The sequence below is a fragment of the Aotus nancymaae genome, unplaced genomic scaffold (assembly GCF_030222135.1).
Source record: "Aotus nancymaae isolate 86718 unplaced genomic scaffold, 86718_ANA_hifiasm-v0.15.2.pri h1tg000029l, whole genome shotgun sequence".
NCBI classification, from domain to species: Eukaryota; Metazoa; Chordata; class Mammalia; order Primates; family Aotidae; genus Aotus; species Aotus nancymaae.
Genome location: NW_026988442.1, coordinates 73,522,517 through 73,535,921, shown reverse-complemented (window position 1 = coordinate 73,535,921; position 13,405 = coordinate 73,522,517). Strand labels below are relative to the sequence as shown.

The following is a 13,405-nucleotide window of genomic DNA, read 5'->3' as shown; positions in this document are numbered from 1 at the left end:
CTATCACAGCCTGAGTGTGGTGTGATGTGCCCAGGGTATCTGTGGTTTGTCATGAAACATTTTTTGTGGTTAATGCCTGAGAAGAGTTCTTTGGGCATATAAAAAATATTCATAAAGATGTTTCTTTGGTTTAGAGGCATATAGTAATATGGTCCCATAACCACTTGGGGGTGATTTTAAATAAAAAATTAGAGGATTTATTTATAAGCCTTCCATGTGACTTAATAAGTCAAGAAGTGTGTCTGGTATTTATCTATATCTGATAGTAGACTCTATTGTGTACTACCCAAGTATCAAGGTAGTACACTAAGTACTATCAAGGTAGTGACTAAGGCTAAATTGTTGATTTCACTAGCTCTTATAGTCATGCTTATTTTTATAATAACTATGCAAAATATTATTATGCTAATTGTTTCATAAGAAAACTGAGGTCCAGAGGAGTACATTGCCTAAAGTCATTCAACTAATAGATGGCTAAGCAAAAATTAATTCAAACTAAGCCACTGAGACACCAAAGATTAACATTTTTTCACTACTCCAACTTGATTGCTTTATTCTGAAAGTTTTAGTGAAGCATCACATATATCCTCTTCTTTATATATCCTTTAGAATGTACAAAACATTCCCTCTCTTCCTGTGAATAAATGATAATTGATTGTAACTTTTCCAAATTGTCTCTTGTCATCTGCTGACATGCCAAATACCCTGCGCTTGGTCTCAAGGTATCATTCATCTAATTAAAATGCTTATTTTTGGAATAGTCATTTTTGAGTGCTAATATACTATAGACAAATTTGATGAGATATGGCATATTTTGGAACTAGATAAACAACACTTATATGCCATTTCTGGTTCTTTCCTTAGCTCTATGAAATTAATTCCATTATGAGCCTTGTCTGGATACAGAATATTAAACTTCGGTTGTCTATGTCGGTTTATAAATTAAAAGTGTGACTTTAGAGTTTGCACATTATTCTGGACTTGATGTATATATGAAGAAAGCAGCAAAATTAAAGTAATAAAGCCTGTCTTAAAAAGGCATTTAGTCACTGTAGTTCTCTTTCGTGGAAAATGACCTTGGCTGCCTCTTTCATGCATCCTTGCATTTGGCTTAGGATGCATAATTCATACAGCAATCAATTAGCTGACTGTAGAGCCTGCAACAAGAGGGAATATTTCATATAAATCATTGCTGGCTAAATTGCTGAGATAATTAATAAAGTAGAAAATCTGTGGACATTAATTTGTAGGCAGCACAGGTTCATCAAAAGCAAATCAGTTTCCTACATATCTTGGAAAGAAATTGCACACAAAGAAAACACCAGATATCATTTAGTCACCATTTATTAGGAAGGGTATGATCAAGATAATATCATTTGTTGTTTTTATGAATGTTAACAAGTGCCTAACATAAGTGGCTCATTATGTTAGGTGGCTCATATATTTATTCGGCTTAGGGCACTCAATGAACAATGCCTTTCTATGAATTAAAGTACAGCTATCAAATAAGTGTTCCTGCTTGTGAGCATCTGTAATCTAGCACAGGGATCCTGAAAGTTAAATCTCTTGTAGGCCATGAGGGTTCACAGTATAGCCAATACACTTCTCCAAAATGTAAATCATCTCAGTGTGCATTATTTGAGCTTCTAAGGCTATTTTCATCAGTTATTTCTATGTGAATTCCATGTAACCTCAACAGCTTCAATTTGCCTGTTTTATAGAAAGAAGTTTGCTTTCGATACATATGCTGTCCTTTTTTAAGATATATTGTTCAAACATATTTTCAAATTGCATTAAGAACACAACAACATCTTTTTAAATGACTGATTGCTCAGAGATGTCACATAGGTGTTATTTTTATTAAATGAGAGACAAATGTAGTGGGCTTCATATATAGGTAAATGGTTATAATGTGGCTGCACATCTTCCAGAGTCACTGGAAGAACTTTTAAAACTTAGTTATGCCTGAGCCCCATCTCCTGGGGCTATTCACTCAATTAGTCTAGTCTAAGGCCCAGCAGTACTTTTTTTTAACTTCCAAATTGAGTTGAATGTGCAGGTGAGTTTGGGGGACACATGTATGGATTGTATGATATTGTATAGTGCAATGTGTCTCAAACTTGAAGCTGCATACAAGTCACCTGCAATGTCTTGTTTACTTTCAGGTTTTTATTCAGTAGGCTCAGGGTTAGAACTGAGAATTCATAAGCTCACAGGTCATTCTAATTTTGTAGTAGGTGCTCCTTCTACTACCAGGCCATGCCATACCTGTCTGTGACCACTCTGAAAGGCTTGGTGACTGCCTCCTTTCGTTTGGCTCCCTTGTCTTTCATCCCAACAGTATGCTCCCCTCACCCACACGGTTTCTCTATTTCCCCTAAGTCAGTGGTTGCTGAGGCTGCCAGAAGCACTGGCCCTCATTCACACTGTCTCCTCCCTACCCGAGAAGAGGGCTGGAAGTTTGTTTTTTTTTTTTCTTTAAACAGAAGGCCTCTGGGCTTGGGTAACCATACACACTAAAGTAAGATTACTGAGAATGAAGATTAAATGATTCACTTGTACTGAAGGCTGATATTCCCTCAGCATTCCTCTTCCTTCATCAGCTCCTCAAATACTGGCGCCCAAGTATTTATCCTGCAGGCGGGATAGTGGATGCATCTTCTCTGGGGACTGCAGCAGCACAAGAGAGAAGACCTAAGGAGATGAATATAAGGGGCTTCCCCAGAAATCAACTAACCCAGATTTTCCTGCAGTGAAACCACAGTCAACCGTCCCAGAGCTTTTCCCACTACTCTTAAATCACAGGTTACAGAATGACGGAGGGAGTCCTCTGATAAGAAAAGTAAAGACTAAAATTTTAAAAACTAAAGTAAAAAAAAATAACTTGGAAGCAATAGACCATGCAAAGAGGAAAGAAAATTAAACAAAATTAAGTTATCATCAACATTCGCAGAGATGGATATGACATCAAAAGCACAGGAAACAAAAGCAAAAATGGACAAATGGGACTAGATCAAAACAAAAAAATTTTTTGTAGCAAAAGAAAGAATCAAAGTGAAAAGGCAATCTAGAGAAAATGGAAAAATATTTGCAAACTTTATCTGATAAGTGGTTAACATGTAAAACATATAAAGAACTCCTACAGTCCAATAGCGTGAAGAACAAATAACACAAGTTTCAAAATGGGCAACAGACTAACAGACTTGCAGAGTCATTTATTCTAAGAAGACATACAAATGGCCAACAAGTCTCTGAAAAGATGCTCAACATCACTAATCATCAGGGAAATATAAATCAAATCCACAGTGAGATATCATCTCATACCTACCAGGGCAGCTATTATCAGAAAAACAAACTGCAAATATTGGCAGGGATGTGGCATAATTAGAATCCTTGTGAACTATTTGCATGAATGTCAAATGGTATAGCCACTGTGAAAAACAATAAAGAATTTCCTCAAAAATTTAAAAATAGAGTAGTCCTATGATCCAGCAATCCCACTTCCAGTATACATCCAAATCAACTGAAAACAGGATCACAAAGAGATATTTGCATTCCCATGTTCTTTGTAGCATTATTCACAATAATCAATGGGTAGAAACAACCTAAATGTCCACTGATGGATGAATGGATAAATAAAATGTGATATATACATACAACAAATTATTATTCAGCCTTAACAGTAAAGTAAGTTCTGTTATAGGCTACAACATGGATGATCCCTGAAGACATAATGCTAGGTGAAATGAGCCAGTAGCAGAAGGACAAATACAGCATGATTCTACTTATATGAAGTCTAAAGTATTCAAACTCCTAGAAAAAAAGTCAAATGGTGGTTTCCAGAGGCTGGGAAGAGGGAAAAATGAGGAGTTTCCATTTGTAATGGATGATTTTATGTGTCAGCTTGAGTGGGCTACAGAGTGCTCAGATATGTGGACAAACATGATTGTGTGTGTGTGTGTGTGTGTGTGTGTGACTGTGTGTGTGTGTATATGTGTGTATCTTTCTGGATGAGATTAATATTTAAATGGATGAACTCAGTAAAGCAGATTGCTCTTCCTAATGTGAGAGGCCTTCATACAATCAGTTGAAGGCCTAAATAAAACCAAAAGGCTGATCCTCCCACAAGTAAGAGGAAACTCCCCTTGCCTATTTGAGCTGGGATACTCATCTTTTCCTGCCTTGGACTTTAACTGAAACATCAGCTCTCTTGGATCTTGAGCCTGGCCACTGCCAGACTATAATTTACATTCTCAGTATTCCTGGCTCTCAGGCTTGTGGACTGCAGATCTTGAGACTTGTCAGCCTCCATAATCATATGAGCCAATTTCTTTTAATAGATCTCTTTATGTATATCTGTCCTCTGGTGCTGTTTCTCTGGAGAATAGCAACTAATACACTGTTTAATGCATAGAGAGTTTCAGTCATGCAAGATGAAACAGTTTTGGAGATTTAGAATGTGCATACAGTTAACACTACTGTATACTTAAAAGTTGGTTAAGAGGGTAGATTCCAGGTTATGTGATTTTTCCACAAGAAAAAAAAATCTCAGAAAGATGCAAAAAGATGTAGTAATCATGAAATAAGATAGGTTTTATTTTTTAGTGCAATACAGAGGTTGGAAAATAAAACCAAGGACATTTCTCAGGAAATACAGCAAAATATAAAGAAGACAAAATAGAAAGGATAAACAAATTAGAGTATGAGTTAGATAAGTCTAACATCTCATTAACTGGCATTCCAGAAGAGAAAACAATTAAAGAAATGATACTATCTAGGAAATAGAAAAAATTTCCAGAACTACCGGACATATGTTTCCAAATTGAAAATATACTCCAAGTGCCCCACTCCTGGTATTATGAATGAAAATAGGCTCTTGCCAAGAGACACATCATGAAATTTCAGAACACTGGACAAAGAGGAGACTCCAAGCTTGCAGGGGATGGTGCAAAGGGGGAAAATGATATATAAATTTTCAGGGCTGGTCACGATGGCTCACACCTATAATCCCAGCACTTTGGGAGGTCAAGGAAGGTAGATCACCTGAGGTCAGGAGTTTTAGACCAGCCTGGGCAAGATGGGGAAACTCTGTCTCTACTAAAAATACAAACATTAGCTGGGTATGGTGGCGCGTGACTGTAGTCCCAGCTACTCAGGAGGTTGAGGCAAGAGAATCACTTGAATCCAGAAGGTGGGGGTTGCAGTGAGATGAGAGCATGCCACTGCACTCTAGCTTGGGCAACAGAGGGAGACTCTATCTCAGAAAAAATGAAATGAATTTCAACTTGAATCAAGAAAGTAGCCATTTCCCTTCCCTCTTGCTAATAAACACACAACTTTTCTATCAAGTGATTTTGGATTTCTAAACAGTTTCATTAGAAGCAAGACAATGAAAGAAAAATGATATAAAAATTTCAAAGAAAAATGTTTTCCAGTCGTATTAGCTTCCTGTGGCTGCTGCAACAGGAAATGTGCTCAACAAGTTGAGTTTCCCCAATCTAAAAATCTAAAATCCAACATGCTCCAAAATTTGAAACATTTTGAGCACTAATATGATGTTCAAAGGAAATTTTCATTGAAGTATTTCAGATTTTTTATTTTCAGATTAGGAATATTCAACCAGTATGTATATTCAAATATACCAAAATTTGAAAAAAATCCCAAGTCCAAAACACTCCTGATCTTAGGGATTTCAAATAAGAGATACTCAACCTATACCACAAACTGGGTGGCTTAAAACACCAGAAATTTATTCTTTCATAGTTCTAGAGCCCAGAGGTCTGAAATAAATTGCAGAGCTATGCTCCCACTGGGAAAATCTGTTTCTTGCTACTTTCAGCTCCTGGTGGCTGCCCACATTCTTTGGTTTGTGGCTACATCCATCCAATCTCCGCCTCTGTGACCACATTGTTTTCTTCTCTTCTGTCTGCATCAAATGTTCCTCTGCCTCTCTCTTACATGGATGTATGTGATTGCATTTAGGGACCATCATGATAATCCAAGATAATCTCCCCATCCCAAGGGCCTTAACATAATCACATCTACAAAGACCATTCCCTTATAAGGCAATATCTTCATCTTCTAGGGATTACAGTCTGGTATATTTGAGTGGTCACTAGTCAGTCTACAACACCAGCCAAGCTCTCAATGGTAAAGATAGAAATATTTCTAATCTGCCAGTCTCAAAAATATTTGCCTCCTAATCACAATCCTCAGGAAACTTCTCAAGGATGAGTTCCATTTAGCAAGAAAGAGAAACACAAGGGATACAGAAACAGCAAATGCAACACAAGAGAAAGGTGACAGGATTTCCAGTAGACAGTAAGAGTGAGGGCCAGAATAAGTTTTGTGTACCAGCCAGGAAAACCAGTCCAGACGTGTACTCTGGAGAAGGCATCTAAACAAGTTGGAGCTAATAGAAAACAGGAGATTGACGACAAGCAGAGAGTTTGGGGTCTAATCCATATATACATCCAAGTAAATTAACGAATATAAATCGCTATTATCCATAAGCATTGGCAAAAATGAATGAAAATTTTCCTACCACAGTCCTAAGTAAACGTTCAAAATAAAGCCTAACTCGCCCCCAGCATACTGTATGTTCTTCTTAGTCAAATTTGTAACACTGGTCTATCAGAAGTAAACACTGAAATTATCAGCTCCTTCTCCCAGAAATAATACAAGATGCATAACTGAGAAAAAGAATATGTAAAAAGTTAATAATCAGTCTCAGGGTTTTTCTCATTAATGAAACCAGTAAAAATGTAGAGTAAATTGATACTTCTGGCTTTTTACAAAGTTTGAATATTCTAAAATAGGAAGATAGACAAAGGAGACAAAAATTTAGATGAACACACAGATAAAGCACGGAAGTCTCTCCTAGTTTGCCACTTGTAGGAAATAAATACCGATGTCTTCAATATTTCTTACTGACCCTTGCCTTGCTATGCTCTTCCAAGACTCTCCATAAGGAGCAATGCTTCTTTGACAATGGTGGGTGATGAAAGACGTGAAATGGTTAAAGAAAAACTGCCAGTACTCCTGCTGACCCACTCCGCAAAATCCCTGAATTCAGAAAGTGCATTCAATCCAGGCCACGATAGCTCATTTCTAATATTTCACTCTCACTTGACAGAAATATGTATCAAAAGAAAATGAATCAAGCATTTTGACTAAAGCTGCCTTCACTGACACTGAAAGTTTGAACTGCCTCTCTTTTAGTTCCCCAGAGATTTCAATATCTGATGCAGCATTCCACACTAAGAATCAGAATGAATGAGAAGAACACCTTTTATTTGTTTTGTTTTGCTTGCAAAGCAAAAGAGGAGTGATTGTGAAAATGGAAATGGAGAGGAGAAACAGAGGTATGACTCCCCTGCAGACATGCTCCTGAGGCAAGTCATCTGTAGAAAAAATTTGTATGGGTGCTGTGGATCTGGAAATGGACTCGTTTAAACTCTCCGTGTGCATGGTACACCTTCTTGCACATACAAGGACACATGCACCTCAATTGGAAGCTTCATGGTTTGGAGAAAGTTCCTGGTTCAACAAAAGTTGGGAAGGGGAGAGGTTTCAAGACCTGGAAGTGGAATCTAGACTACAGGGAGCCAGGAGAAAGTAGAAAGAGAGGAAGCTGGGAGTAGACAGTTGCAGAACCATCTCAGTACTCTCAGGCCATACTAAGAATATTGGTCTTTATCCTAAATCAGTGGGAATCACTTGATGTAAATAGAGGTAGAACAAGATCAGATTGACTTTTTTTTTTTTTTTTTTTTGAGACAGAGTCTTGCTCTGTCACCAAGCTGGAGTGCAGTGGGGCAATCTCAGCTCACTGCAACCTCTGCCTCCCGGGTTCAAGCGATTTTCCTGCCTCAGCCTCCCGAGTAGCTGGACTACAGGTGAGTGCCACCATGTCCAGCTAATTTTTGTATTTTTAGTAGAGACAGGGTTTCATCATGTTGGCCAGGATGGTCTAGATCTCTTGACCTTGTGATCCACCCACCTTGGCCTCCCAAAGTGCTGGGATTACAGGAGTGAGATCTTAAAACACAACAGAATATGGATTTAATTAGGAAGTATAGGTGGGAATAATTAAGAGGCTTTTTATTATGGGAGTCAGTTCAGGGAAGGATAGTGGAAGTGGTAATGGAGAGAATCAGACAGGTTTAACAGATATTTAGATAATATAATTGATAGAAATGGATGAATTATTAGATATCAGAAAGATGAAGACAAAAGTATCCAAAACGATTTCTGGGTTTCTAGTTTGCAGATCTAGAGAATTTTTCATAATATTCTTTTTCTTTTTTTCTGAAAAACCTATAATTGATATGATGGAAAATAAAAAATAAATATTTAAAAAGAATGAATAAAAATCTTCAAAAATAATGTCTGTAATTTAATATCATTTTACAATGTGATCATAGATAAGACGATTAAATAATTTTTAAATGAGAAGACTGATATTTGATAACCTGCAAAAATGTATTTTTAAAAAACAGGTGTTGCAATTTAAGTATCTTGCTTTTGAAATACAACATTGGCAGCTGGGCGTGGTGGCTCACGCCTGTAATCCCAGTACTTTGGGAAGCTGAGGTGGGTGGATCATTTGAGGTCAGGAGTTCAAGACCAGCCTGGCCAACATGGTGAAACACCGTCTCTACTATAATGCCAAAATTAGCTGGTCATGGTGGCAAATGCCAGCTACCCAGGAGGATGAGGCAGAAGAATCTCTTGAATGCAGGAGATGGAGGTTGCAGTGAGCTGAGATCGCACCACTGCACTCCAGCCTGGGTGACAGAGTAAGACTTCATCTCAAAAAATAAAATAAAAATAAATATAACATTGGCTATATCTCCAGTGGAACCAATGCCATTATCCTTCCACTGCAACCTTCAAAGCAAGACAGTTTCTTCAGTGAATAGTAGGCCTTCCAGCATAAGAAATCAGTTCTGAATGCATAGAGAAAGTAACTGAATTCAACATCAGTGTTACTTCTTGACCTATGCATCTTTCGCCGTATGAAACTGAAAATAATATGTATTATCAAATTCTCTACTTTCTTGCATAGTTTATCTGATCAAAAGAATCAAATACCACACTGCTGAAAACACACCATCAATTCTTATGTGGTTATTTTACAAATCAGTTTCTTTTTCTCTACTTTTATATAACACATAAAATTTTCATATAGTTGAAATGAACTGTGCAGAGGAAAAGGTAAATGCCAGCAGGCATCTAAATATTGTAGCATCTGTTATATTTTACACTCTGTAATCACAAATTTTATAAAGCTTCATTGCATTTGAGGCTGGATTCTTCACAAATTATTGAAGATTGATAGCTGTAGTAATTGCCATTACTCTTATAGTTTATTATATTGAATTATGTAAACTTTCTTCTACCTTTTTTGTGGTAATATTTTTCTAGGTAACAATTCATAATGTTTGCTTTATATTTTCTTGTAAATGTGTAAAATTTCTATGATTCAAAATTAGCATCTGCCAATTAGGTATCCCAAATTTAGAGCGTGTGTGTGTATATGCACACATGTGCTAGCATATGTGTGCCTAGTTTTGAACACGTGTGTGCATGAGTGCATGTGTGTAGCATTGCTAATTATGAAGAAGCCTTTTCTAGACAATTTTAAAAAACAATCTTTCTTTTAAGTTTTAGACCTCTAAGTTAACATGATCTTTTTAACTGCCTCTTTTTTTTTTTTTTGAGACAGAGTCTCAGTCTGTCACCCTGGCTGGAGTGCAGTGGCATGATAACACTGTAACCTCCACCTCCCGGGTTAAAGCAATTCTCCAGCCTCAGCTTCCCCAGTAGCTGGGATTACAGGCTCCTGCCACTATACCCAGCTATTTTTAGTAGAGACAGGGTTTTACCATGTTGGCCAGGCTAGTCTCAATCTCCTGACCTTGTGATTCACCTGCCTCGGCATCCCAAAGTGCTGGGATTCCAGGCGTGAGCCACCACACCCGGTTTTTTCTCTCTTTTTAATCCCTTAATAGAGTTCATCTCATCTGCCTACTTTCAAGGCCAACAGTTATTAAGCATCACTATGCACTTGGTATTATTCTAAGTATTGTTATGGAAATAAATCCTTATAAAACCTCATTTAATGTACAAAAGAACCATATATAATAGGTAAAATAAACTTCATTTTATAGACAAGGAGAAGTCTCAGAGAACTCTAATAACTTTGCCCAATGCTATTTAAACAGGTCTCTCACATTGGTCTACCTCAGGGCCACTACGTATAATCACCCATGTTGTATACTGTACAACTCCAGGAATGCCATTCACAGAGCCTATTATATAAACAGAACCCCTTGGAGCTATCCAGTGCTACCACCCTATATCTGTCTTGAAAATCTAATATATTTTACTGCACTATTTTGCCACCTCACTAACTCATTCATATTAAAGTAGAAGTAGACTGTAGTTGGGTAAAGAAAATAACAAGAGTCAAGTTTTACATTGTACTTCTTGAAAACACCACTAATGTTTCTCCATAATTATTTTACATTATTCAATCCTTAAAGCAACAAATCTGTCATATTTCCATTCTTATACAAAAAAGTAATTTATGATCATGTGTAAATAACCTAAGTACAAGCTAAACTATCATGGACTGCCTTCATACACTATGTACTGTGAAATATTTTTATTATCACAGCATGAGCAAACTAGCCCGAAATGATCTTTTGACACTCAGAATTAATCATATATTGATATGCAGGCTGGCACTTTAAATTATTTAAAGTATGTCTCCTAAGCATTTTAATCTACTTATAAACTTCTACCTTAATTCAAAATTGTACATCTCTGAATGATTATACTGTACATAGAGTATGGTTTCCAAAGAAGAGACATATTAAAATAGTGAACATCTGCAGAGACATGGTTAAATAAGCAAAGACAATTTGAAAGCATTTACTGTCCTAATTCCTAGCAAGTTGACAGACAATGCCCTAAAACTCTCTATCAGATCCAGAATAAACTAATAAGCTAATCAGAGCATAACAAGCCTTTGCTAAGTGACTTCATAAGAGAACTGTAAGTATGTTTAAGCTGCACTCATGGGCATTTCTCACTAAACATGCAAATTCATACTGAGAAATATTGTTAAATATTGGTTAATACATGGAGTATACTATACTCACTAGTGATTAGGGCTCTAGGGTACAGAGTAAAATGAAGAGATTGATAATTTCCCCCTGTGAACTCACAGAAAATGAAGTGGTTACTAAGTGTTTGCTCAAAACTTCTGATCTTTAAGCTGTAGCACTGAGGTTCCATTTACCTAGTTATTAATAAGACTTCAGGGACTTCTTATGACCATGAACAATTTGGTCATGGTTCTCTTAAAATGTTAAAAGTTCTTTTCTCAGGAAAAATCCTTTAGTTCAAGAATCTGTTGAGTATCAAGTTTATGAGGCAAATCTAGAAAATTCTGTAGGAATACTGCAATTTGCTAACCAAAGTTACTATGTCATGCCTAAGGAGGCTGTAATTCATGAAGCTGTCAGGATTAATAGCAATCAGTAAACAGAAAATTATTCTCATAAATAAATATTAACAATTAGGAAATACAAAAAGTGGTTTTTACAATATCTAGTGACTGCACAAGGATTTGATTTACTTTCATCTCCTTTGAGTGTTTTATTTCTCTTACGGGAATTATTAACTGCTATATCAATATCATGCCCAAATATAAGAAAACCTTCTAGATCAAATTAACAATAGCAGATATAGTCTATTTCTGTATCGACAAAATAAGAATCATAGCAGAACAATTCTAAGTAAAGTATGTCTCTCTGAGTTCTCTAAATTAATAAAAAGAAAATCTTTTAAAAATTTAAAAAAATCTGTCAAGATATTCCTCTCCCGCTCCTCCTCTTGCTTCTTTCAATTCAGTTTTAAATTCAAGTTACAATCTCAGAAGAAATATACATTAGTCTGTTTTCATGCTGCTGAAAAAGACACAGCTTAGGCTGGGCAATTTACAAAAGAAAGACGTTTATGGAACTTAGAGTTCCACATGCCTGAGGAGGCCTCACAATCATGGCAGAAGGCAAGGAGGGGCAAGTTACATCTACGTGGATGGCAGTAGGCAAAGAGAGAACTTGCGTAGGAAAGCTCCTCCTTATAATAACCATCAGATCTCATGAGACTTACTCATTATCATGAGAACAGCACAGGAAAGACCTGCCCCCACGATTCAATTACCTCCCACCAGGTCCCTCTCACACACATGGGAATTTAAGATGAGATTTGGGTGGGGACACAGCCAAAGCATATCAAAACATAAATATTTTTCCCTCTACAATTATATATAACTTAATTTCATAGCTTTTTTACATTTTAATTATTCAAAACTCAGAATGGTAAAAAGGTATTAAGACTTTTTTGCTATTAATAAATTAGTGAATATTATAGTTTTCAAAATTTTTCTTCATGTTTATTCTTCCTTATTTAAGGAAAGAGGAAAAAATAGATCATATCCTGTAAAAAACAACAACAAAAGAAACACCAAATCCCTTCCCAAACATGAAAGTTTTCTTTAAAAGATAGAAAACTCTCTTAGAAGTATATTCAAGCAGTCACAGTCAGAGTTGTGTCCACTTGTAACCACTGGTATGTCTTTCTGAATTCTCTAAAATGATTCTAATTTTATTATTTCTCAGTGTTCTACTTTTGAATCATCACAGAGGCTTTTCATCTAAACTATTTTATGACTGCAAATATTTAGAGAGTTAATTCATTTCAAGCCCATGGATATCAGTTTTCATGCTGAAAATCATCCAAGGCATGTCCGAGTTAATTTATTTTCCCATTTTTGACACAAGGTGCCCATCTCTATGAGGAAACCTGGCTAGTGACCAATTTACAGAGTTTATGCTGTGAATTGCTCATACTGCCTTTATACTTTGCGTCTTTCCAAAGGATGGAAGAATCTAAAAAAATAACCCATCGTAGAGACAAGCACATTTTATGAAGAGAGATACTTCACTGGTATTAAAAATCATGTCTAAAACCTGTAACTTTGTTCCATCTGGTGAAACAACCTTACCTTCTTCTCCACAGGCCAGAAATCACTTTGCTGTAAGCTCAGGAAGGATATTTCTCAGGAATGTGATAAACTTTCTCTTCACTATTGACTCTTCTCTCTCTCCCTTATCTGAAAAGACACAGAGAGGCTTCCTTAACCTATACATACACATAAATGAACATGCACATATGGTTTGCAGAGAGAACTAGGCAATTTAGATATACCTGAAATACAAATAAATTCAGCATGTCCAATATTCATTCCAATAACGTCATATTCTCATCATTGCACCAACTTCCCTTTACAAAAAACTTTTTCTGGTATCAGTGTTACTATCTTATCAAC

At 36.4% G+C, this 13,405-nt stretch overlaps 1 pseudogene; it reads right to left on the bottom strand.

Annotated features, from left to right (window-relative positions):
* Positions 1-13,405, bottom strand: part of LOC105723647 (small ribosomal subunit protein eS4, X isoform-like) — a 612,439-nt pseudogene that overhangs the window by 391,210 nt on the left and 207,824 nt on the right.